The sequence below is a fragment of the Crocuta crocuta genome, unplaced genomic scaffold, assembly GCF_008692635.1.
Source record: "Crocuta crocuta isolate KB4526 unplaced genomic scaffold, BGI_CrCroc_1.0 scaffold397, whole genome shotgun sequence".
NCBI lineage: Eukaryota > Metazoa > Chordata > Mammalia > Carnivora > Hyaenidae > Crocuta > Crocuta crocuta.
Window position 1 is genome coordinate 973,257 of NW_027527387.1, and position 27,717 is coordinate 1,000,973.

The 27,717-nt window shown below is 37.3% G+C and overlaps 1 long non-coding RNA gene across 1 annotated transcript in view; it reads left to right on the forward strand.

The window, feature by feature from the left end:
• The window catches only part of LOC144221748 (uncharacterized), a 194,420-nt gene that overhangs the window by 37,360 nt on the left and 129,343 nt on the right, over positions 1-27,717 (forward strand). Inside the window, exons 2-3 of the long non-coding RNA XR_013332169.1 lie at positions 5,834-6,026; positions 19,180-19,287. This is a non-coding gene — a long non-coding RNA (uncharacterized LOC144221748). The remainder of the gene's footprint in view (positions 1-5,833; positions 6,027-19,179; positions 19,288-27,717) is intronic.

The following is a 27,717-nucleotide window of genomic DNA, read 5'->3' on the forward strand; positions in this document are numbered from 1 at the left end:
TTGGGATGCCTGGGTGGGTCAGACGATTAAGTATATGACTTTAGTTCAGGTCAGGATCTTGCAGTTCATGAGTTTGAGCCCTGCATCAGGCTCTCTGCTGTTGGAAAGCATAAGAGCTCACTTAGGATCATCGGTTCCCTATCTCTCTGTACCTCTGCTGCTCACACTCTCTCTCTTTCTCAAAAATAAACATAACATTTTTTTAAAAGATTACAATAACTCAACCTCTATGTAACCTCTATAATATTTCTCTTCTGTATTTTTCATCCTCCAATTCTGTTTAGCCAACATTCAATATTAGTATTTCTCTATTAAATGAACTATGTTAAAAATTTCCTTTTCCATCTGGATCCTGACTGATATAGTCACATTCTTGGTACCAAGTAATGCCACCATTATTGCCATGGCTAACTGGACAGGGGATGAATGCCGGTCCCAAGAACTCGAGCCCCAAAGCCAGATTACCTTGCTCCATATCCCAAGTCTAACTCTCTCTAGCTTTGCCATATTGAGCAAGTTACTTAAGCTCTCTGTGCTTTTCTTCATTTATTTTAATAAGATAATTATGACACCTTCATAGAGTTGTGAGAATTAAGTGAATTGATACATGTGAAACACTTAGAATAATGATTATCAGTAAGTATTAGCTATTATATTGTATATTGTATATCTACCCTTCTAGGTTCTTGGCTGAAACACCCCCAACCCTGGAATAAGGGACCGATTAACAGGAGAAAAATAGGAGTTTAATAACCTTATACCTCTGGTATACATGGGAGATACCCAGGAAAACTAAGTAACTCTCCAACCTACCACCTTAAATTCCATTTTCAGCTAAAGACAAAAGATGGGAAGCTGCCTGGAGATGAAGGCTAATCATGAGAAATTACCAGAAAAGGCACAATAAACAAGGATAAAGTTATGTAGATTTCAGTTCTTGCCTTCTCAGATGACAAGTTTCTAGAGATTTGGTCATGCTTTTCTTCCTGGTGTAGAGATAGATATCCATACAGATGGATGTTTCCCTTATCAATGTAAATGTCTCTTACAAAAGGGTAACCTCTGCTTGGTTTTCTAAGCTTCTCTAGTGTCTGCCATTTTAAAAAAATAACCAGCTCAAAATAATCCTTGTGCCAAAGAGGCATATTTTAGGGTAGTATATTCTGCTCTCCTTTAATATATTATTAAGATATTTCTTTGTAAAGCATGTGAGTTATAAGAAAAAGAATATGAGTTTATGTTACTTACTGAGTAGTGGTGGATACAAAAGCAGGAGAATGAGAGGAGAGCAGAAACAAAGGAATTGAGTCAATACTGGAGTCAGTGTTGGGTATACAGATTGCTTTCGTACCGCTAGGCCTACAGTACCCTGAATGCAAATGAAATCTGCTATCCACCCTCATGTCTCTGCATTTTCCTGTCCTATCTTCAAAGAACTTATAATCAATTATACTACAGCGTGCTAACTGCTGAAATAGAAAAATGCAGAGATTTCTAGGGTCACAAAAGAAAGGCTGGAGAATATTCCCTGGAGTTATGATGTAGAAAGGGAAACTCAGTGAAGAAAGGGGGAAGAGCAAATGCAAGGACATTGCTCAAGAGAGCACAGTCTTTTAGATAAGTGAAAACAGTTATCCTACACAACAGGATATGTGTGGGATGTGGGAGAAAATAAAGCTGGAGATGTAGACAGATGCCAGATTATCCAAAGTCATGGTTACAAAGCTAAAGAGATTGAAAACTGTGGGGAGTCCTCAGTTTAGTCCCTTTCCTATTATCATGGTAAGGCTGAGACAATGCTATATGTTTATCACACAGTTCCGATTTCCTCCTGTGTACACAGAAAACTACATTTCCTAGCTCTCTCCTTTAGAGCTAGATGTGACTATCTGGTTTTAGGCCAGTGGAATGTATAAAATACAGAAGTGGTATAAAATACAGGTGATCCTTTAAAACCCATGGATTTGAAATCCGTGGGTACATTTTATACATGGATTTTTTTCAATAAGTATATGTAAAGTACTATAAATATATTTTCTCTTATAATTTTTAAATAATATTTTCTTTTCTTTAGCTTATTTTATTGTAAGAATATAGTATATAATATGTATAACATACAAAATATGTGTTAATGAACTGTTTATATTATCAATAAGGATTCTGGTCAACGGTAGGCTATCAATAGTTAATTTTGGGGGGAGTCCAAAGTTATAGGCAGATTTTCAGCTGTATGGGGGTCAGTGCCTCTAACCCCTACAATGCTCAAGAGTCAGCTGTACGCGGGGCATCTGGGTTACTCATTTGGTTGAGCATCCGACTTCGGCTCAGGTCATGATCTCATGGTTCGTGGGTTCAAGCCCCACATCAGGCTCTGTGCTGACAGCTAGCTCAGAGCCTGGAGCCTGCTTCAGATTCTGTATCTCCCTCTCTTTCTGACCCTCCCCTGTTCACACTGTCTCTCTCTCTCTCTCTCTCAGAAATAAATAAAACATTTAAAAAATTTTAAAGAAAGTGTAAACTGTATTTAAAAACCCAGGGGTTACTGCTGTACAGGAGCAGAAAAATCTCTTAACTTCCTATTCCAAAATCTCTTAACTCCCTGCTGCCACTGAGTGTGAAGAGGATAGAAAATTGGACACCTTTCTAGCCATCCTCCACTGATCCTAGGAAAAAACATCTTTTGCTGGAAGGCACTCAGGGAGTACATTTATGCCCAGATCTTGCAATGATACAAAAGGATGTCTAAGGCTGCTGGGGAAGGGCAGGAAATTTATGCTTGCTAACTACCCCACTGATAGAAGGCAGTTAGGCTATCATAAATAAGATGAAGGAAGGGCTCCTGGGTGGCTCAGTCAGTTAAATGTCCAACTTTGGCTCAGATCATGATCTCATGCTTGTGAGTTCGAGCCCGTTTTGAGCTCTGTGCTGACAGCTCAGAGCCTGGGGGCTGCTTCAGAGTCTGTGTCTTGCTCTCTCTCTCTCTCAAAAATAAGTAAACATTAAAAAAAAAAAAAGAAGAAGAAGGAAATATGCCTGCCCTCTAGAATCTGTGCTGTGTGGAAGGAGCTATAGATTGAATGCTTGTGTTCCCCCCCAAATTCCTATATTAAGATCCTAATCACTGTGTGAAAGAATTTGGAGGTGGGGCCTTTGGGAGTGATTAGATCATCAAGGTAGAGTGTTCATGAATGGAACCAGCACCCATATAAAGAGACCCCAGAGTGCTTCTTCACCCAGACCCCCAGGTGAAAAGACAGCCATCTGTGAAACAGGAAGCAATTCCTGACCAGACACTGAATCTACCAGCACCTGGATCTTGGGCTTCCAGCCTCCAGAACTGTAAGAAATAAATATTTGTTGTTTATAAGCCACCCACCCCATATTACTCTGTGTAGCAGCCTGAACTGACTAAGATGGAGAGACTTGTCTGCCACTGGATCTAGAGGAGCTAGACTACTGAAAAAGCCTCACCCTCCAAGGCTCTGGTGCAAGCCCCATATAAGGGAGCACTAAGGGTGGAGGACAAGTAGAAATCACCTCTTCCTCCATAGATCTGCACACATGTGCTTGAGTGACAAGCAACAACAGCCTTTGTCTTTGGAGGGCAAGAGCAAGGAGAGATATAGGTGACACAGGTGTACAGGGGCTCCTGAAAGTGACTGTAGAGCAGGAACACAGAAAAACTTTTAGGCAATCCTAGCCCGTACACTAAATACAGGGTGTAGGCATCTACTACTGGAATAATTTGAAGCCTGTGCAACAAATTCTAGGTAAACTACTGACCACATTGGATCAGACCCACATTAACAATTTCTGAACATAAAGATTATTTACCTTGGTTTCTGTCATTCTTTTATAATGTAATGTCTAGAATTCACTTTTAAGAAATGATGCCCAAAAAGCAAGAAAATATAAAACTTTTCCAAGACATAAAGAAATCAACAAAACCAGGAGCACCCAACTCAAGTTTGGCTCAGGTCCCAGACTCGTGGGATGGAGCCCTCTGTCAGGCTCCATAGTCAGTGTAGATCCCACTTGAGATACCTCTCTCTCTCTCTCTCTTTCTCTCCCTCTGCCCCCTCCCCTGCTTGAACCTCTCTCTCTCTAAAATAAAAATAAATTTAAAACAATTTTAGAAAGTCAACAGAACCAGACTGAGATGTTAGAATTATCAGAGAAAAACTTTGAAGTGACTGCACTGCTGTGATTACAGAGGGGCCCACCTGGCTAAGCCAGGATAATCTCCCCATTTGAAAATCCTTAACTTAATTACATCAAAGTCCCTTCCACCAAGTAAGGTTATGTATTTATAAATGCCAGGGATTAGAATGGAACCTCTCAAGGCAGGTAAGGGAGACATTATTTTGCCTAATACCCCAACTGAACCACCCAGGCACCCCAAACTATTTCTCAATTGCATTACAATTTCTCATCTTCCCCTTGTTTGCATCTCTCTCTGTCTCTTTCTCCCCCTCTTTCTCCTTCCTTCCCTGCCTCTCTCTCCCTAAGTGTTCTTCCTCTAAAATTTCTCTTGTTTTTCCTCTCCTCTCTCTACTTCTTCTGCCACTAGGAATCTGGTTTCTATTTATTTGTAGGCTCCCCTACGCTCTACTTCATGTCTTATTTTTAACTACATGAATTCTTTTATTTATTTATTTTTAACATTTATTTATTTATGAGAGAGAGAGAGCACGAGTAGGGGAGGGGCAGAGAGAGAGGGAGACACAGAATCTGAAGCAGGCTCCAGGCTCTGAGCTATCAGCACAGAGCCTGATGTGGGGCTTGAACCCATGAACCATGAGATCATGATCTGAGCAAAACGAGATGTTTAACTGACTGAGCCACCCATGCACCCCTACATGAATTCTTTTAAATCACTTACCAACTCATCTCTCTCACTCATAAAATCCTCAGCTGACTGCCTACTGCCCTCAAGATGAAGTTCCTTAGCAAAGTCCTTTTATCACCTGCCCTTTTCTACCATTTTCACGTCTTTTACTGGCCCTAATCACTCCTGTCCATGTGCATTTAATGTTCCAGTTACTCCATCCTGCTAGTGGGATTCCTGAACACACCACACTGCTTGGCATGTGGGCATCTGTGCTTTCTGCTTTTCTGTTTGAGGTTCCCATCATCTCCTGGGCTATTCTTTAAAGCCAATGCTGACTTGACCTTTGACCAGAAGCCCCTCCCCCCAAGTTTCTAACAGAGATAACCCTCCTTCCTGTGGTCATCTCTCATTTTATCTTTTATATATACTCTTATTATATGTATAATTCTAAGTATTAATTTACTAATGTATGTGTTCTTTTCTACTGTTTTAGCATCTAGAGATCAGGAAGAATCCATTCGTTATCAGTGTGTGGCCAGGACCCAGCACAGTGCCTAACACTTAATAGGTGCTCAATAAATATCTGCACCTATTATTAACATCTTTTCAAGATCTAATAATGATTTTTAACATCTCTCAGTATTCAAAATTTAACCTTTAGCAAGTATCTCAGTATGAATCTATGCGTCTGGTTTTAGAGAGTAAGAGAATTCTCATATAATTAAGACTTCCTTAAAAAAAATTTCCCTTGATGGTAAAATGAATTCTTTCTTTATTCACTTTGGAAAAATGTCCTATGATCTGGAAGCCAGCTTTCTCATAATAATAGGACTGGATTGCTTTATATATCCTGGATTCCAGTCTATTTCTCCTGATTAGATAAACTGGTGAGAAGGACAGGAATTTGTAAGCCAACTGAAAAACACTTTTGAGGGAAAGCTATAACCAGTATTTATATTTCTGTTCTTTACAGTGTAATTTTCTCTTCTATTTTTGCTTCAGATATTTCTGGAAATTGGAAGACAGCTCACATGAAATTAGAAAATTATCCCAGCGTCATCAAATTGGGAAAACATAGAGCCTATAGGAGATGATACATAATATCACTATAAGATTTTAAAGCAAGCAAACTATGGATAAAATGAACACCAAGAACATCATTGAATGGAGAATGAGCTCAGAGCATGTAGCAGAGGTAAGCAGAGAATGTGTTGTAAAGTGGAAAGGAAAAGTCCTGATATGGTTAAAAAAAAAAGTTCATAAAAATAAGCGTAATAGCCCCTTAAAGCAAACAAACACAAAAGAAAAGAATCAGTATAAATTTCTAAATGTTTACTTATACTGCTCCTTTCTTCCTGATTCATGTCCCAGTCACAGACATATAGCAAAAAAAAGAAAAAGAAAAAAACCACTTTACTTTCCTTCCCCTGCCCATTCAGACCCACTTTGTAGGTGTATTTGCTCTATGACTCAGATGAAATTTGGAGGAAATCCTATGACTTTTTGGTCATTCTTAGGTAATAAAAAATTCTCTGATCACCTCTTTTCACAAAAGGAAAGTCTCGTTTCAGCAATTAAAATGTCCAGTCTGTGTAAAATCAAACTTCATCTAAGTTAGAGCTTCTCCTCAGCCCCAGTTGGCCTGCTATAGGTTGTTACCTGAAGGGGGAAAATGGCCTTGTGGGTTCCTTCTCTATTTCCTCTATTTCTTTGCAAGTCCTTCATAGGTGGTCTAACTTTAGAATGTGGAATAGTTGGCAAATATTGTCTTGGGGCTTTAGCCAAAACAGAGTCAGAAATAGTTCAATTTTAACATCCTGTTGCATATCCTTGGTAGCACAACTAAAACATGATTTTCATACCCGCTTTCAACTCCATATATTGCAAGTTGAGATGGAGAATTCAAGGGCAGGCACTAGAATAATAAAGTAGGCACGTTTACACTCCTTACAGGAAATACCTAACCCCACATGTCACAATCAACTGTAGTGTTTCCTAAACTTTCCCACCAACTTACCCTGAATCACTGAGAAAGAAGACAGACCTCTGTATGTTATGAGGTCCTAGTCTAAAGAGGCATTTTTATTTATGGTATTTCTAAAGAGGTGTGTGTTTTACTAATTAAAGTACACAAACTTTGCATTCTATACTATAATGTCTCTGCTTATTTTAGCATAAAAACTATTAGTTTTTTCTAACATATTCTTAAAATTGTTTCACTAGGGATATACACCACATTTAACCTCTAATTCCAGGTAAATTCTAGCAAAATGTCATATTCTCCAGCTTGATAATCATGAAACCTGTGGAAATAATGGTATTCATGTAATTCTAAAGGATGCTTTCAGACTTAGGTTTTCTTGTGTTTCCCTTATTACTATTAAAATTAATGGCCATTCAAGCTGTTTTTAGCAGAGGACTTTAAATTCCTACTCAGGAGAGAGCAGAAATTTTTTGCAGTAAACATATTACCCAAGTAAATACCTGGGCCCTTTTACAGAGCTTGGTTTTTTTTCCTTAATGTCTCTTCCTAACATATCTCATTACAGTCTCCGATTAGTCTCCAGTTTGGGGAAGCACTCAATTTAAAACAGAAATAAGAATATCTTTGGAAAAGGAAAGGAAACTTTAGAAATATAACTTGCTTTGCTAGGTCAAACGAAAATTGGTTCTGCAAGAGAACCAAGCTAAAAGTAGTACTGAGTGAGAGTACACTTACAAATATATTTCATGTCAGTTTTCCTGCTATTCCTATTGTGGATTCATTTACCCATTAGAGTTGTCTATAGTTTTTCTACCTATAACTCCAACTATCGTGGGCACAGGGGACTCCTTGAACAACTCTATAGGATCAAGCTGGTACTCTGGCGAGACAGATATTCAAAGATAAGTAGAAACTATTCAGCTCTATTTCAGTTAAAAAAACAAAACACCACTAACTTCTGTCATTTCAAGATAATAGCCCTGAAGAGTGACTGATGAAGTTAATACCTCACTAGAAAGTGAATGCTGTATAATTTAGCTACAAACATAGATAAAGTCAAAGAGGAAGAACAAGAGAATAAGCTAGTTTGCTGGTTCTATGTTCAAAAAGCAACAAACTTCAAAATTCATGAGATTAAGCCTGGAACTAGTGATATTAGTTAGCTTATCATACTGAAAAGTGAAGTCAAAGTATAGAACAGTATTTTTTCAAAGTCTGAATCTCAAAACTTTCTGTATCAGGATCGCAAGTGAGGTTGGGGTTCACCAGCTTGTTCAAATGCAGATTTCTAAGGCCTTACACTAGACCTACTGAATAAAAATTTGAGAATTGAAAAATTGAAAACTACCCGCAGGAGGTCCTTATTGACAATGAAGCTTGAGAGTAAATGGCTTAGGATCTAATAGATGATTAATGTGAAGAGGGGAAACTGGTAGTAATAGTATAAAAAATATATAGTTCACAATTTTGAAATCTATCAAGCTCTGAAAACCAAAAACTTTGGCTTTATTTGCTTTATTTTTTTGTTTGTTTTGTAATATATTTAGAGATAATTCCTAGCATGATCTCAGTGTATGTTTGGGAAAGGTGCGATCATGCATATGTTTATCTGAGATCATGGATAGCCTCTATTTATCCTACTTTGCATACATGTTTGTATTTTACTGCATAGCCACTGTGGAGTGCCCCAATTGGGATTGGTATATGATATAAGGTAGATGCACCATAATCTGAATTCAGAAACACATTTGGCCCAAAGAGTTACAGATAAGGGAATGGGTACCTCCAGCTGTTCAAAGACTTTCTTTTTTTTAAAATTAATTTATTTATTTTGAGAGAAACAGAGAGAGAACAAGCCAGAAAATGGCAGAGAGAGAGGGGGTATAGTCCCAAACAGGCTCCAGCTATCAGCACAGAGCCAGATGCAGGGCTTGAACTCACCAACCATGAGATCATGACTGGAGCCAAAGTCAAGAATAGGCTACTTAACCAACTGAGCCACCCAGATGACCCAAGACTTTTTAGTTACAAGAAAACAGTGCACCTAAATAAGCCTGAACCTACAGCAAATATTAAAGGGAACATTTGTGAAAGGTAAAGGAGAGGGAGAAGGAGATGTTGGGAGAGCCTCAGACTGAGAAGTCTCAGTCAAGGCAATGTGGGTCCCTGAGCAAAATTTCCCGTTAGAGAAGTCTCGCATTGTACAGATATGGCCTGGCTCTTGTGCGCCTGCCATGCTTATTCATTGGCTGGGAGTAGCCTGAGCACTAAGCATGGCCTCAACATGAGTATCTGGGCACATCTGAAGGTACAGCAGCTAGTCTCACAGCAGATTTTCTTTAAAATCTGGTGATGTACCTTAGTGGCCTCCACAATTCCTGGCTTACCAGTTGGAGCACAGCAGCCCAGAAGCTGGGAGCTTCCCTTAGGATTAGAATATTGCAGCAAAATATGTTTTCTTGGTCTATTTTATTGGGTCTTCTTGTCTCAGAGTCTAACTGTGGGCTAGTCAATGCATTTCACATTTCTAATGGTCTTTCCCCATATATATTTGTCATACCATTTGTCCTCATTTAAGATTTGGAAAATATAGTTACCATAGGTTAATTTTTTTTTTTTTTTTGACCTATGATAGTCAGTCCTGAGGAGAAAAGCTATCAAAGGAACTGTTGGACTCTAGATCTTCTGGAAAAACCTTAAAACATTTGGCTCTCTGCTCTAATTCACATCCTTCTCAGTCCATTACTGTTGGGGTCAAAACTATCTTGGTTAACAAGGACCATAGCCAAATGGCCCCGTCCTCTGCCTCTCTGAGTATCTCCTGAGAGAAGCCTGACCTGAAAGAACCTATTTGGTTGTTATAAACCAAGAGCAGTAAACAAAAGTAGATTTTAAAAAGTTTGTTACTAACCCTACCAATTTGGGTGTTTTGGATATATATATCTCTCTCTCCAAATATATATATATGGTCTTCTCATTTATAACCAGATAATGTGGAATTTTCCAGATAAGTCTTATGAGAAACTGATAAAGGCCATTGTTTGACAAGAATGGAGGGATAAATTAGGACTCGGTGCTGACCTCTGTTGATAAAAAGAAAATCTGGTATGTTTTCCCCAGGTCCTTTCATAGAATAGACATTTATAGGGCCAACATTTCCTTTCCTTTCCTTTCCTTTCCTTTCCTTTCCTTTCCTTTCCTTTCCTTTCCTTTCCTTTCCTTCCCTTCCCTTCCCTTCCCTTCCCTTCCCTTCCCTTCCCTTTCCTTTTTTCATTTTCATTTTCATTTCTTTTTTTCTTTTCTTTTCTTTCCTTCTCTTTTCTTTTTTTTTTATAAACTGTCTTGCTAACGGTGTGTAAGTTCAGCCTTCCTTTTCCTTGTTTCTTTGGTGTTTCAATATAATGATCACCTTGAAAATCAAATATAAAAAATTCCTTAAGAACTTGAGTATCTGTTATTCTGGTTTTCATGAGGTCTTTGTGGGTTTTAGGTATAAGAAAGGATGGGAAAAAATGTTCACTAGTCGGTGCCCTTGCCTCAGAGTTCAATTCTAGTTGTTCTCGGAGATTTTAGCATCACGCTCATTACTTATTTATATCTTCCCTCTTTTTTTTCCACTTTGCAGATAATTGCTACTTAATTGATACTGCCTCTATGCAAACCTAGTCACAAGACACACTGCTAAATAGAGGAATCATTAATCTGCGTGTATGTTGTAGATTTCCTTAAAAGGTTGGCTGGAATAAGCAAAGTCATTAGCAGTTTATTTGCAACAGTGCACTTATGAAAAGCTCTGTGGAGAACACATCAACAGTCAGTATGTAACTGAGCAATTAACACAGGGCTCCTGTACTTTGGGGTGTTAGCATGGGAGTAAACAGAAGCAGATGTGAAGTGTTTGTACTGTTAGCATGCACGGTCTGTTCTGACATATGCAAATACCACTCATGCTTACAGAGACCCGCAACCCCTATTGTACCGTGACCTTACTGATGAAGCCCTATGACAGAAGTACTTCATTTGCACTGGGCGCTATTAATTATTAACAGGCCAATACCACCTTTCCTTGTTATTAGAGCTTTGCACAAAGCCAGGTAATAAAGCATCACAAACAAGTTGATAACACTCTGGTTCCCAGCTTGCCTTGACTACTGCTTTTTTGCCAGCAGATAAAACGAAGAACAATTAAGGTCAGAGAGAGCAGAAAGGGTCTCACAAGACTGACAAATGGGATCACCTGTGCAATCCAGACATGTGTTTAAGTAGGTTTTTTTCCATGGGACTCAGGTGAACCCTGTGATGACCCATGGTTTCCATATGAAGGCAGGAGAATTCTGGTCTTGGGACAGGTTTGTACATAAGAACTTAATTTACCATTTTTCCCTTCCTTGACAGGGAGCTGGAAAATTGTTGCTGACTAGAACAATTAAAATTAGAGGCAAATGGCATGACTTTCTGTCCTTGTCTCTTTAAAGGACATGTCATAGGCCTCAGCTTTCATATCATGTGCATTCTAGAAAAGAAAGCAATTTTTATAGTGTAAAATGTAATTTCTTCCCTCTCACTGTCAGTAAATACTGAGATTTCTCATTGTTAAAGAAATAGTAAGTATTCCTAAAGTCATATATCCCTCTCAGAAATGATAATACTTCATTAAAAAGACAACTGAAAATAGATTATTCTAGAGCCTTGTTATCCTACAGATGGGTGTGCTACTCATGGGTGGTTTGACAAAAGACATGTGGTTGATATTAACTAGTTAGAATTTTTTTTTAATTCTCTAAATTACAATATAGTATACTTTTAGAATGGTGAGGAGAAACTTGTCCTCAATTCATTTTATAAAGAATATTTTTTGTCATCATGCATTGCTGGATAGATGCATAGATTCCATACTTCTAATGTTTTCCTGTGACCGAGCGAGATGTAGTTTAAGTGCAACCAATTGGAATGAATTAATTTGAACCATTAGTGCATCCTGCTATAGATATCCTGACATTTACTCTGATCTTATACCAAAACCCTGTTTCTCCATCATGTTTCTGTGTAAGCATCTTACATGGAACCTGACTAAAGCTATTAAGGTAAGGACTGAAACAACATATCTTAGAGTTATTGAATTGAAATTTTATCTCCTCTATAAAACTTAATCAACTAAATGAAATGTGAGGCAGATTGCTCACTCTTCAACTTCACCCTATAATGCAATTCTCATATTTGAGGGGAAGTCACAAATACTAAATCCTATGTAGAGTGTAAATCTTCATTTCTCATAACTTTAACAATATTGTCCCCATCTTTATTTAAGTATAGCCCATATTTTTTAGATTTTTAAATTGCCATACAGTATAAGGCAGATGTTTTTGCTAGTCATGTTCTAAACATACTGAATATAGTATTTAATAAAATAAAATCTATTTTATTTATTTAAAAAGTACTTTAATTTTCGGAATATAATCTATCAAATAAGAAACATTTTCCAGCAAAAGGGTAAGAGGAGGACTAAAAAGGAGTAGAAACTAGAAAAGTGAATAAAGATTCATGTTTTACACAGTAACTTTGCTTTGCATACCTTGATTTTAAACCAACACATGGCCCAATAGAACAGGAGTCCTGAAAGGAAATGTTTATGATCTAGGTGATATATTAACTGTGGTGAGATGAGATAGATCTAAGCATTCTGAGTTCCTCGAATTAGGTGCCCTGTTCCTGAACTATGGTGGAATGTATAGAATGAAAAGTGATAAGAGAAAATCTCCTTGGGTCTTTCATGTTTCTCTGTGTCTTGGGAGCAAAGCCTTTTGTTCTAGACTGAATTTTTAAGGATGTTTGTATAGAAACAGACTTGAAAAATAGAAATGTCATTTCTCTCCAGAGGAAGAGGCAGATTTGCTTACTGTCCAGGATAATAAAGATAATGTCTCCCTCCAGGGCATATTCAGGTGTGCCTATTGCCCATTATAAAAGATTTGAGTTCCCAGGTTCACAGTTCATCTCCTGTAGCACAACCCACTGCATATGTACTTATCATCTAGCCTTCTTTTGTTTGTTCTGGGAGAACTTGGTCTCAGTTCCTCCGCACAGTATATGTTGACTTCCATGTTGTTTGCTGTGCTGAGTGATGAAGTTCTTTGAGTTGGAAAAATGAGTCTCATTTCTATGATGAGCACCCATAAAACTGTGACAGGCTAACCTGTTAGCTGCCAAGTAAAGTCTCAGACCCATCACAGATCTCAATAGTTTGGTGGTGGGATACTGATAAAGATACACTTTCTGGAAGAGGAAAAGTTAGGACCTTTTGGGGCGATTAATGGTATTTGAGAGAAACCCATACGAATCAATAGTAAACATAGGAACCAAATTGTGTGGCCAGCCTGGCAGTAAATGGTCCTCTGTTTTACTGCCTCTTAATGAGGAAGTATTAGGGAGTTGTTTGTAGGCCACATGCCAGGAAGTAGGCTCACAGACAGATGCATGAATGGTGGCCTGATTGTTGCCAACTCTTTTCCTGTGTTGGAGGGGGAGGATTCCTTGACAATACAGCAGTCAGTCTTAGGTCAATCCCATTGAGACAACTATCAACTAATACTGAGTCATCCTGAGTAAATAGAATTTTCCAACCCATTTCAGATAATAACTAAAGAATGTTCCCTAAACTTGGCTGAAACAAGGAGAATCCATGAATCGTATGGGCGGAATCTAGTCAAATTTTACAACATTGGCTGGTTTACTAGAAAGATGAAGAAATGAGAAGTCAGGCACTTCCTGCTTGCTATGAAGAAATGGCAACAACTGGGCAGTTTCATGGTTCAGTCTCTCCATAGTGTAGCATGACTAACTTAGTTCCATTCAGAGATGACTGTAAAAAGGTTTTTCAGGGGTATTTTGTTTGTTTGTTTGTAGTGGGTCATGGTTGCCCTAAGGGAAATTGGGCCCTCTCAGGGAGATTTTCTAGACAGATAAATTCCCTTGAGAAACCACAGGTGAAACATGGACTAGACCCTTACTTCCCTCATTGGGCTAACAATACCAGTGGATTTTACTTGCGGGAGAATGAAAAACTGACCCAAAGGATTTTAGATAAATTATTGTACTCAGTCCTGACATCATAGAACACTCCCTAGCCTTTATATTGAAACTGGGTATGGACCTAAGATATACTATTTTGGCAATAGGATAGCAAATGATATAGATTAAGATAGATTCCATTTAAAAAGATGGCTATTGCTCAAATCACTCCCAAGTGAATCAAAGTGTACAAACTTGATGGCAACAATCTCACAGCAGTGTGTCTAGGGCTAGTAAATCAGAGGGTCCCCAAAGCTAAAGTATGTGTGTAAGTTATGATAAGCCTGGTTGGTAAAGTTCTTTGGTAAACCATTAACATGGGGATTTTGTTTGGTTGAGAAATGAACAACCACCGTGCTACTGGAGACCTACAGTAAATGTGCCTTACTTAATAGCACAAGAGTACTCTCACCTTCCACTTTCCTTTCCCTCCTTCCCTCACTAGCCTGATCTCAGCTGCTTTACAGAGAAAGATAATAAGGGGTAAAGCTAAAGTTTCTTTGTCCTCAATGGGGACTGAATTCCATACCTATTCATCCTAGTAACCTGCAGAACTTTGGAGAGGGTAAGGACTCAAATTTTTATAGCTCTGTTAGGTACAGGCAGAAAGTCACTGTTCTATATGATCCCATGGTGAGGAAAGGGATGCCCAAATTCAACTTACAGGGTTTGGGCAAGGTTTTCAGTGGGGAAAGGAAGTTAAAGTGAATTTGTAGATTAGACTCTTTGGGTTATTTCAATGTACTGTTGTGTGGCTTCCCTTGCTGAATATATAATTAATATTAATGTTTCACATGCTTGTACTGTGAATGTTCATACTGATCCATAAGAGCCACATTGGAAAAGTACTAGTACTAAAAATACTTCCTCTCATCTCTCTATCATCTCTGTGGCCTAAAATAAAGCTACTGGCTATGTGCCCTGAGTTGTACCCTGAATTCACAGAATTTACCCTAAATATCTGGGCCTAGTTCATTGATGATTCAGATAAGCAGAAACGCAACAGTGTCTACTGACCAACTCTGGCTCCTCAACATTAGTGCCAGCCATACAGAACCAAAAATGACTGGTTGTTCCTCTCTGTGGGCAGAGCACAAGATGCCTCTCATAGCTTTAGCCATGACTACCCTTGATGAACCAAGTTATAGATTAAATGAATCTTGGACTATTGCCTAGATGTTTGCTCTGGTACTTGTAAAACTATAATCTGGAAGATTGTAGGAAACTTTTTGGCTGATTGGTCACAGAATATGGCTATATACATAAGTGATAATTGCCCTTTGGCCACTTCCTGGATAATTGTCATAATGATCAAGACAAAACGGAGTGGGTTATATAGATCTATTTTGAAAATTCAGATTTCTGAGCTATTCCTAAGCATAATGACTTTTTTTTGTCCCTAGAAGCAACCTCAGGATGGCCTGGTTGGTAACCCTTTAGGTGGCAGCCCAGCCAAAAGGGGACCTAATGAATTCTAACTTAATTTTGATCAGTGACTTGGCTTATCTTATTGAGTTGCCATGGTCTGAGAACATAAGGATAATAACTTCCTGATTGAGTACACTGCTTGAAGTGTCCTACAATGGCCGGCATGTGTTAAAGTGGGAAGCATAAGGGTTTTGATAAGTTTTATAAAAATGCCCATGTCCCTCTTTTACCTGATCCTTCTGCATGAGTAGATGATTCGAAAAAAGGTGAGGATATAGCTACACACAGATTTTGTGGTAATTGAGGGAAAACAGCACCCCTGTTCTCTGGGGAAGGAATAGTTCAGACCCCAAAAGGTATGAGGGAAAGAAACATTAATAAATTCTCTCTTTCATAATCACCCCTGCCACTTTATTCATGAGCTAAAATGTCTTGTTGTCACTATCCTAGGTTGTTACAAATACCTTGAATAGAACTGACTGCTGGATCTGTCATACCCTGTCAGATGGGCCTGACCATGATTCTATCGCTCTTTCCTGAAATCCAGCTTAAAAAACAATGGGAAGGCACAGATTATAGTCCTGCCTCATCTACCACGCACACAAAACATCTGTCAACACCGTGGGGTACTTGCCTTTCTCCATTGCTATAGCTGTCAGTCATTCCATGGGACAGATAAGTGATACCTAGCTGGTGCTGTGGACTAATAGGGAGGATCAGAAGAACTACCTGATGGGGCTCCTGGGTGGCTCAGTTGGTTAAGCGTCCAACTTTGGCTCAGGTCATGATCTCAAGGTTTATGGGTTCAAGCCCCATGTCAGGCTCTGTGCTGACAACTAGCTCAGAGCCTGGAGCCTGTTTCAGATTCTGTGTTTCCCTCTCTCTCTGGCCCTCCTCTGCTCACACTCTCTCTCTCTCAGAAATAAATAAAACATTTAAAAAATATTTTAAAAAAGAAAAAAAAAGAACTGCCTGAGAACTAGATTAAAAAATTCAAATAGAACCAGAAATCGTAAGGGTTACCAGCCAGTGGGAAACCATATTTTATTACTGTCAAACTTGATACTTAATTGATGTAAGTCCTTCTGATGGAGACTGACAGAGATAGCATGTTCTTTTACAAGCACCACACACACCTCTATGACTATACTCTCTGTGTTGAAACCAGACATTACCTTACCTTCCTCCCCAAAATATGGTGGTTTGTGCCTGAGGGGTGGTCATAGGACCTTCAAATGTTGAAAGTAACACCACCAGTAGATCATTTTGCCCTTAGATTACTGTGAAGATCTCTCAAAATGAGCCATCCTTGATTACCTAGGGAAACTTCTGGAGGGATCATTGCTTCATTATTGTGCATGCCCTGGAGACCTCTTTAATAGGCATCATCTAATTTTAAAAAAGTGGGATGAAATTTGTCATCGGCATCAGCAGAAATGATTAATGATGCCACTGGTCAGGGCTGTTATAGAGGACAGATTTTATTCTAGATTTTCTCCATGTAGCCATATCCCTGAGTTAATGCCTTCAATATAGTGGTAAAGTCAAATTAGAGACTTTAGGAGAAAGCCACCTGGCTTTCTAAGGTAGATCATAATGCTTTCATGAGATTTATTCAGCTGGTTGAGCATGGGATTTGGGGGGCTATGGTTGATGTCAATCCTGCAAGTTAGCCTCATCCTCCTGCTTAAAGTCCTATGGATATCAACCTTAATTAAATTCTGTATGAGACAAATTGAAAGAATTCAGCCCCAGACTCTGTTGGTCAGATCAGAGTGGCTGGTGAAGTCACATACTCATGGTAACATTTGCCAGAAGCCAGGATGGTTTAGAAACAAAGAATGAATTTTGTGGGAAGACAGTTATCCATGGGTCTTTCACACTTCTGCTTGTCTTGAAAAGTGAGTCATTGACTGCCTTTTGCTCCAAACTATCATTTCAGGAATGTTTGTCTAGTGAACAGCTTTGAGAGATAGAGATAATGTCTTCATCTTGAGAAAAGAGCAAGCTTGCTTACAGTCTTGGAAAATAGTGTCTTTCTCCAGAGCAAAGGACAAGCATCCTTGCTCTCCAGTATAATGTCTCCATCCAGAGCAAAAAGCAGACGCATTTTTCAGCCATGTTCAAAGATCCAGACTCAATAATCTCAGGGTTTCTTTGCTCCAATGCAACTCTCTGCATGGTCAGGTGTCATATGGTCCTCTTTGCAGCTACCCTGTAGACATTCACACATAGTGTGAAAATATGAAGAGCTGTATGCACAAGGATGGCCTTCGGAGCATTGTTTATAATAGTTTGTAATAGTAAAGATTAGAAACTTTATCAATAGAGGACTACTAAAATATATTGTAGTTCCTATATATAATACAAAATTTGTAGCTATTAATATGAGCTGTTAAAATACTCAGGTATTTTATTTGATATGGAACTATGCCCAGAATAGTTAAGTGGTGCTATAAGTGGTAAGAGATGAGGTTGAGGCCAGATTTAGAAGGAATTTAAAAAGGATATATCAGGAAACTTAATTGAAGGGACTTAGATGATCATATTTTTATAAAAACTCTGAAAGTATATACAGATGACATTAGAATCACAAATCATTTAGAATGTGCTTACAATAATCTAGGCAAGAGATGGTAAGACACTATAATAGGACCTGGTAGTGATAATAGCAATGATGGGATGATTTAAAGAGACACATCAAAGGGAAAATTCATAGGATTTGATGAATCATTGGATGACACTATGTGAGGCGGGGAAGAAAGGAAGCTGTGAAAGAATGGAAGGTGTTAAAAGTGACATCCAGGTCAACTGTGATTATCTTGAGAGATGGAATCTGGGAGAATGAGATGGTTCAGGTTCAGGTACTGGGGAAAAACAGCCTTCCATAGGAACATGTTGAATAAGCAGGTGGATATGTCCTCTAGTATTAAAGGTGAAGAGTGAGTTCCAGGCTGGAGATACAGATTTGGGAACTGTTAATACAAAGAAAGTATTTAAAATTATGGTACAGAATGAGGTTCCCCAGAGAGAGCATATGAAATATGACAAAAATGCCAAAGATGGAAATGTACAAAGGAACATTTTTTTGTGGTCGATGAGAGAAATTTAGATAATTCGGGAGGGGTATTGAGTCTAGAAAGTGACTTTTGGAAGGGATGATGTACTTAGAGAAATGAAGCCTCTCTTATTGGCATTCATTACTTTATTATCTTAAGTAATGGTCTCCATGGACATTTTGAAAAACTCATTGAGAGTCCTAAGAGATTTATGGTGAAAAATTGTCAGTGGGAAATATAAATTATATATATATATGTGTGGTGTGTGCATGTATATATATACATATATATATATATATAAATTCTTAAGATATAACACTTTCCTTTTGTAATAAAAATACCAAAACAAAACTCTAAATTATATTTTTGGCAAGAAGAAATGTGTAGGAGAGAGNAGCCACTCTGGTTCTCCTGGCTGGGTGGGAAGAGAAGAGTAGGAACATAGATGTTTATAACAGATCCCTGTGTTGGCAGGGAAACGGGGGCAGGGGTTGGGGAAGGGGTATCTCAAGATATATTTTATTTCCTCTTTAAAAATAAGGGTTTTTTTTTCCTTTAAAAAATAATGATGGCCAGTGATAAAGAATATTCAAGAGAAGTGCCAACTATCATGATGGTTACCTTTGATGATTCTTTGCCCTGCTAAAAACCTGGAAAAGAGTATTAAATTGGTATAGGAATTACAAAGACTGCTCCTTCAATTCAAGTGTTTGTAAATGTGGAAAGGAGTTCTTGAAAACACAACAATGCATCAACAAACTAATTACAAAATATCTGCCCTTTCATACTCTCTGCTTTTCCATCCTCAGCCCCCTTCCACAACCACCACTAGCATCTGACAGAATTGAAAGTCAGAACAAAGGGGTGAAAAGAGACCAACAGAACATAAGACCTGACACGTCTGTGAAGAATGACAGGTAAAGGGGTTGCCTGTGTTATTTGGAGGAGGGTTCATTATAGGATGGTAATTAACATTATCCCTCACACCTATAAGTTAGAAGAAGAGGGGAATACAATTCCTCTGAATTATTTCATAGTCTACTAAGACTTATCCCTCCTGTGCCCTCCTGACAATTTGTGCAATGTTCCCAGATTCTCTCCTCATCAATTTTCCTCTTGGGTTTTTAAAGAGAGAAGCCCAAGTCATTTTCCAGAGCTAGTTCTTTGTGCTTACTATTGCAGATTGCCTTAAAAGGTATGTGCCGGGAGACTGTACATATTAAGGACAAGGGAGACTCACTGTATAATCTATGCATCACATGAAGGATTTATAAAATAAAAGGCTATTTATAGATTATGATCTAAACTCTCATCACGTTCTTTTCCCTCCCAGAGATCCCACTTGGATTTCTCTCCTTTTCTCCTTCCTTGCTAATTGAATCTTCTTTTTTTTAATGTTTCTTTCCATTGTCTTTTCTTTGCTTCCTTTGAAGAGAAAGTTAGGTTTTTATTCTTGTTTTATCCCTTTTTATCTTATTTTCTATTGAATAGATGGTCTGTTGTTTTGTATCTCACCACTAAGTTGGGAAATTCTCCACATCATTTATTTAATGAACTAATTACAATTCTTCTGACTTTAATTTGGTCAATTACAATTTATGTTTGGTTACCTCGAGTTCCTAGACTGACACAAATTGTGTCACTTCTAGCAGCTACAAATGCCATTGAAAATAAAAATTTGGTGTCGTTCCAATCAGTCAGCTCTCCCTTCTCCTTTTTAATTATTTATTTTATTTTTAAGGCTCAAACTTCTGTCATTATGAAGAGGGTTGTTCATTATTCCAAAAACTGCTAAGAACAGGATTGCTATCCAAGCAGAAGAGAATCTGTTTTAAGTGGTGAGACATTTGGGTTGATTGTGGAAGAAAAAGGTGCCTCATATTCTTCCTTCACGAGTAGAAATGCTTCTTTTTAGAATTCTCAGACCGGGTCCTTATCCACATTATTCTCAAAATAGAATGTAGTGACATTTATAAAAGGAAGAATGAATTCTACTTTGTTTCTTTACACCTAAATACCTCAAAATTTAAACACTTCATGAAAAAAGATTAAAAGTGTATCTATTAACACTAATGTACTTACTTTAGTGGATTCCAGGCTTTAGAATGTTAAAACAATAAGATTAAGTGTTGAAAGAGTCATTCTAAATATTTATTTAGCCCCATCTACCTATATCACTGTAATTGATGTTTCTCTGAGATACAAAGAAAGCACAATTCAATTTGATTCAACAAATATTTATTAAATTACTATTATTACCAAGACACTGTGCTAAGTACTGCATGGAATACAAATACAGGAAATTTAGTCTAGTAAAGGCTGGAGTTCAGTTCTGTTTATCTCAGACAAGATTTATTGAGCACCTAGGTACTGTGCTAAGTATTGAAAAATACAATATATTTTCTGTAGGCAAAGAAATGTATAATCTGGTAAGTTGCGGTTGATGAATCCTTAAAATTCCATGTAAAATCGTGTGTGTCAGTGGCATATAAGTGTGTGTGTGTGCACATTTGTATTTTTTCTGAGAAGAAGAGTACTATGTTCTGGATTCTCAAAGAGTTCAGTGACACCCCAAAATATCAAGTCATGTATGCAGTACAGAGCAGATTCTCTGCACTGTAAGAGAGATCCGAACAAAGGACTCTTTTGAACCCTGGTCCTTCAGTTGTCTACATGGTGCTTGGAACTGAGCTATGTGCTGAGATGATCATTAGCAGAGGATTTTACAGGGAAAAGGAAGAAGGTACTCAGAACCAGAGGGAAATTTTAAAAGTTAGTGCTAAATAGAGGGATATTAAATGTTACAGGAGAGAAGGGAATAATCAGTAAATCCTGGAATAGAGGCAGCAGGCTTTTGGAACCCTGAAGGAATACAGGTCTAAGGAACCGTGGAGGACACGTAGGGCTTAGGTAATTGGAAACAGAGGACAGTGCATGTCTGGTTGGGGGAGATGGCCTAAACAAAGCTACAGATCCAGGAGTAAGCAGGAAATGGAGAGTGATGCTTTCCTTGATGTTTCTGAATGTACCCTACACTGATGGAATCCTGGATCCAGACTCTTTGGAGTCCAGTTGTCCTTCAACTTGGCTCTAAGTTGCCACACCTGTTATACCACTGCTGGCTGGGCCAAAAAATAGAGATTTTGTATATGTAACTTTACAGAAATATACAGACACATTATTGTCACATATATATATACATGTATATATGAGTGAATCTATATGTATATATATGAGATGTATGTATATGTATATATACATCTCTTACACAGCTCTGACACAGAGTATATACACAGCTCTTCTGATCACCATTCATTAATTAACATATTTTTGAAAAGCTTACCTTTTGCTAAGTCTTGTGTAAGAACTAAAGAAGAAAGCTAGCTCCTATGATCAAGGAGCGAATGTTCATCATGTGAAGAGGGGAAATATTGCAACAAGAAAACACAAATAAAGGCAGAGAGGTAGGTAACCTCATGCCTCTTCCTGGAAATGGCAAGTATTTCATTTAAACTATTATTGAAAGCAGAGCCCATCAAAGACTGAATTTGATGAAGTAAGACCTCAAGGAATACAGTGTGTATCATGTTCAGAAACTCAGGTTTTAGATACCAGAAGCTTAAAAAGATTTTAAGCAGAGGAGCAATATAACTAGATTTAGATTTTAGACAGTCCCTCTGGCAGCAGTGTGGACAGTAAGGCTGAGGATCAGGACAAATTTGCACAGTATTACAACAGATTAAGCGATAGAAGATGTCATGTAGATGGGAAAATATTACAAGGTGGAATCAGTAAGAATAGGTCCTTTATGAGATGTGGGAAATGAAGGAAAGGGAGAAATGTACTAGGATAACTACCAGGTTTATGGTGTGGGTGACTGGATGGAGGATGGTTGCACTCAACAAAGCAGGTGATGCAAAGGGGGAAAGGCATTAGCCAAATTATGATCAAATTATATGAGACATTTTGGGTGTGAAGAATCTGAGGAAGTAATGTAGTAGTCAGTTTTATAAAATGAAGCTTGAAAAAGACCTCCAGATCAGGGTTTAGCAAACTGGGCCCAGCAAGCCGTATGTAGCCTCTTACCTGTTTTTGTATATCTTGTGAGCTAACACTAGTTGTAAGCCATATTTAAATGGCTGAAAAAAATAAAAAGAAAAACATGTTGTATTAATTTGCAGGGCTGCAATTAAAAACTACTAGGTAGTTCAAGTAACAGAAATTTATTTTCTCACCACTCTAGAGGCTAGAAGTCTGAAGGGTCTGCACGGTGATGGAGAGTTAGTTTGTTCTGAGACCTCTCAGATGGCTGTCTTCTCCCTGCATCTTCACATGGTCTTCCATCTGTATCTCTGTCCTAATTTCCTCTTTTTATAAGGGTACCAGTCGTAATGGATCAGGGCTCACCATAATGACCTCATTTTCATTGAATTCCCTCTTTAAAGATTCAATTTCCACATACAGCCACATTCTGAAGTACTAGGAGTTAGGACTTCAACATATAAATTTTGGGGAAACACAATTCATCCCCTAACATATGTCATCACATGTGAAATTTTCATGAAATTCAAATTCCAGTGTTTTATTGGAACACAGCCATGCTCATTTGTTCATGTCTTATCTATGGCTGTGTTTGTACTACAACAGCAGAGTTGGGTAGTTGTGACAGAGACTGCATGGCTTGCAAAGCTTAAATTATCTACTACTTGGCCCTTTCAAAAAAAGTTTGCTGTACTCTACTCTCTCTAAAACATAGATTGGTATCCACAGTTTAGGACTTGTAATAGGAATGATAAGATTACTAAGGAGAAGTGAGTTGTGTGAAAAGAAAGAGGGAAGAGTGCCCCTTAGGACATAAACAGATCAGAGAAGGAAGAGGAAAAGAAGGTGCCAAGGAAAATGGGGATAAGAATGAGCACAGCTGTCAGAGAGAAAGAGGAGCTGAACTGTGCATGTTGTATTTCCCAAAAGAGGCAGCAATGAGGAAGACATCCAGATGGCTAACAGACACATGAAAAAAATGCTCAACATCTCTCATCATCAGGGAAATACAAATCAAAATCATGATAAGATACCACCTCACACCTGTAAGAATGGCTAATATTAACAACACAAGAAACAACAGGTGTTGGCGAGGATGCAGAGAAAGAGGAACCGTCTTGTGCTGCTGGTGGGAATGTAAACTGGTACAGCTGCTCAGGAAAACAGTATGGAGGTTCCTCAAAAATTTAAAAATAGAACTACCCTATGATCCAAAAATTGTACTGCTATGTATTTATCCAAAGGATACAAAAATACTGAATTGAAGGGTTACATGCACCCTGACGTTTATAGCAGCATTAGCAACAATAGTGAAACTACGGAAAGAGCCCAAATGTTCACTGACTAATGAATGGATAAAGAAGATGTAGTTTATATACACAATAGAATATTACTTATCCATCAAAAAGAATGAAATCTTGCCATTTGCAATGACGTGGATAGAGCTAGAGTGTATTATGCTAAATGAAATAAGTCAGTCTGTAAAGAAAAATACCATATGATTTCACTCATATGTGGAATTTAACAAACAAAACAGATGCCATATGGGAAGGAGGAAAAAAAGATAGGGAAAAAAACCATAAGACACTCTTAAAAATAGACAACAAACTGAGGGTTTTTGGAGGAGGTAGGAGGGGAATGGGCTAGAAGAGTGATGGGTATTAAGGAGGGCATTTGTGATGAGCACTGGGTGTTATATGTAAGTCTTGAATCACTGAATTCTACTCCTGAAACCAACATTGCACTGTATGTTAACTAACATAAATAAGTAAATAAATAAATAAATAAAGCAATGAACAGCAACAAAAAACCACAAGGGTTCTAATGTGATAGAAGCCAGCATTTCACATAGGAAGTACTGGTAAATTAAAGCAAACACTATAAAAAGGTGAAAATAATAAGCATCAAAAAATGGCTTTTATTAATAGATTATTAATAATCTATTTACCTTGAAAATTTAATGTATATAAATAAATATTTAAATTATATTACTGTTTTAATATTTTTATATTTTTGAATAAAACATTTACTGTATATTTAATTATATATAATGTAACTTATATATTTAATTTTAAAAATTAGTTTTATAAATATTTTAAAAATATATCACTGAAATTTTACCTTTCAATGAATTGCAGAATGATCCTTGAGAAAATATTCAAATGTCTAAACATTTTGAAAACATTTCTTTTGAAATTGTCTCCAGAATAATATTTTAATCTGAATAGAGTGAGAAAAAAGAACAATTTAAAATACATTCTAAAACCAAATTTGGTACACATTTTCTTTATTATTTTTTAATTTAATGTTTATTTTTGAGAGAGAGAGCAAGAGAGAGTGCATGAGCAGGGCAGGGGCAGAGAGAGAGGGAGACCCAGAATTCAAGGCAGGCTCCAGGCGCTGAGCCCTTAGCTCAGACCCTAACACAGGACTTGAATTCAAAAACCATGAGATCATAACCTGAACCAAAGTTGGATGCTTAACTGGCTGAGCCACCTAGGTGCCCCTGGGTACATAATTTAAAGAGCAAGATTTGTAGATATTTCTGCTTTGTCACATTTACCAGAAAAATACCAGACTTCCATTTTACTTTATGCTGAGAAAATCATTGTAGTTTGTATTTTATTCCTTCAGTGTTACTGTCAAACCCTTACTTAGTCCTTCTTAAAACAAACCAATCTCATATAAAGAGTGGATCTTACTATCAAAAGGAATGTCACTGAGAATTTTTTATCACTAATAAAGAAGGGCATTTGAATAGAAAACTTAGCCATACTCATAAGCTAGTGGTTTAAATATTATGATTAGATTAAAACAGTTGTACTCTTTGTATGCATTAATTAATGAGACAAGTGCAGAGGGCCTATCTATGCTTAATAAGCATCACTTGCTATCAACAAGAAATTGTCTCAACTGTAGATTCAGACCACAAGAGCATGACCATTTTACAAAAGTACTAAAGAAAGAACTGTCACTAAAATTTAATACAGTAAAGACAAATACATGATGAACACAGAGAACGACTGCTTATTTCAGTGTAATTTTATTACTAATATATTCCTCGTGCCTCTTATATTTACTCTTGAAAATTATTTTCCTCTATATTATTCTTTATTATTTGGTTATTATCTTTTCATTTTTTACAAAAGATTTTCAACCCTTTCTATATTTCTGGCACATTATTTACATACTTCCTAACCAGTGTTATTTATTTTCTAGCATGTTGCTTCTTAGGAAAAAAATTGTATTTGAAGGCAAATATAGAACATTCCAGAGAATATGTCTATCTGGAGTAAGTACTTTCATGCATATTCTAATATTTTTATTGGGCTGGATTTCTAATTACTTTATCATTTCAGGAACAATGTAACAGAGTGGTCTGCACATGCACACACAAATATTTCCATTTGGAAGACCCAATGCTCTATTTAGAAATGGCTCCTGCATATTAAAGTACCAGAAATAGATTTTTCATTAGATTATTTAAATAAATAAATGCAAATGATAATGTGCTTGGTGTTTGTAGCTAACATAAAAGCATAATTATAATTGCCAAGATAAATACTTCTTCAGCCATATTCTGTTGTACTTAAGGACTGTCTCCTTCATAGGAAAACACTTGATTTCAAAGCAAAAATTCTAGATTTTTTTACTCCTGTCATATCAAGATAAATTTCCTATTTAATGTCTTGACATTAAATGTCTTGACATTTTACCATGTAGACTAGTTTTATTGTCAATCCTTTAAAATGTGTTCTCCATGAAAACTATTTCCTAGAATGAGATTATCATCTCTTTGGTCCCAGACAATTGTGTTAAATGGATACAATGTTGATACAACCTTCACTTGCATTTTACATTCAGGAGGAAAAATCCTCCTAGCTGTAGAGGGACCAAAACAAAATAATTGGTTAAAATAGCCTTAATACTATCCTCGCACTAATTTAATTATTTCAATGTTTTGATTTTTGAAATGCTATGCTTTGTTTTTCTTAGAATGTGGGTACAGATATTGAATCCAGCATACACTAAAATCCCCAAAAGGAAAGCAACATTTTATGAGAACATAGTGATTCTTCATCCTACCAAAATTTACACACTGAGTGCTCAGCTTAGAAAACATTAGTCAAGACTGAACTCAAACCTTGCTGTGGGAAGCGACTGCTAGTCACTATCAATTTATACTTACTCATTAGGTAGAGGGGAGAATGTAAGCCTAACTTTTGCCCAAAGTCCAGAGGGCAGAACAGCTCTAGTCTTCAGCCTACTTTCCAGTTAATCAAGAGTTAAGTCCAGAAACACGGGAAAATGACTAAGTAACCTTACTTTTTAACAAGTACCTTTACCATTTGCCAAAGTTTTTCAGAAATAAAACTTGTCAGTTTCTACATGTATTACTCATTTCTTTCTTTCCTTATTCTTTTTGTATAAATCATAATCTAGAATTCAACAATGTCTTGTGAGTTACGTATTTTGGTTGATTTGTTTCCTTATTCTCTAACCGTACCCTATCCCTCAACACTCCACACACATGCTACACTTAGACTGCCAGGTAGCCAAGCAGAAAAAAAAGAAAACAGTCTCAGAAACTTGTTTCCTAAGTTAGGCAATATTTTCAACTTTTCTAAAGATGTTTTCTTTCATCACATTTTGATGAAAATACCATATGTTCGCATGGCTCACATAATAGAAAATGTAATCATATACATCTGGGCAAGGTGAAGAATGCCAAGGCTGACCCAGGAGCCAAATTATGTTACCTTAATCTTCCACACTTAGTTCAGGAAAAAATGTTAAAACTTAATAGGGTCTAGAAGCACTAAAATGGCTCTATTTCATAGAATTTGGATTTGTAATTTTAAAACTTTTTCCAGTTTTTAAAAAGCTACCAATTAAACTGCTAAAATTCAGAAGGTTTGTGCTTCAATATAANACCTGGGTGAATTATGAACCTTGCCTTCCCCCCCCACCCCATATACAGCCTCCTCACTTTTCGTCTTCCTCAACCCTATCCTTCCCCAACTCTGTCCTTCCCCGACTCTATCCGTAATTTCCTTTTTGCTGCTGATAATCTTTTCTGTTTTGATATAATTACATACTAACTGGGTCCCCTAAAATTCCATTTAGTATCATTGTCACATGATACTAAATATAAAGGACTTGATAGGCTGTGAACAAAGCCTAGGTATTCTCTTCCTAGGTATACCCCAGTTATCATCTTTATCTCTAAAGTCAAGTTTGTGTCTATATTGGTTATTCAGTCACAGGACAATGGCTAGATGGATTTAGAAGGTGTGTTTGGGATG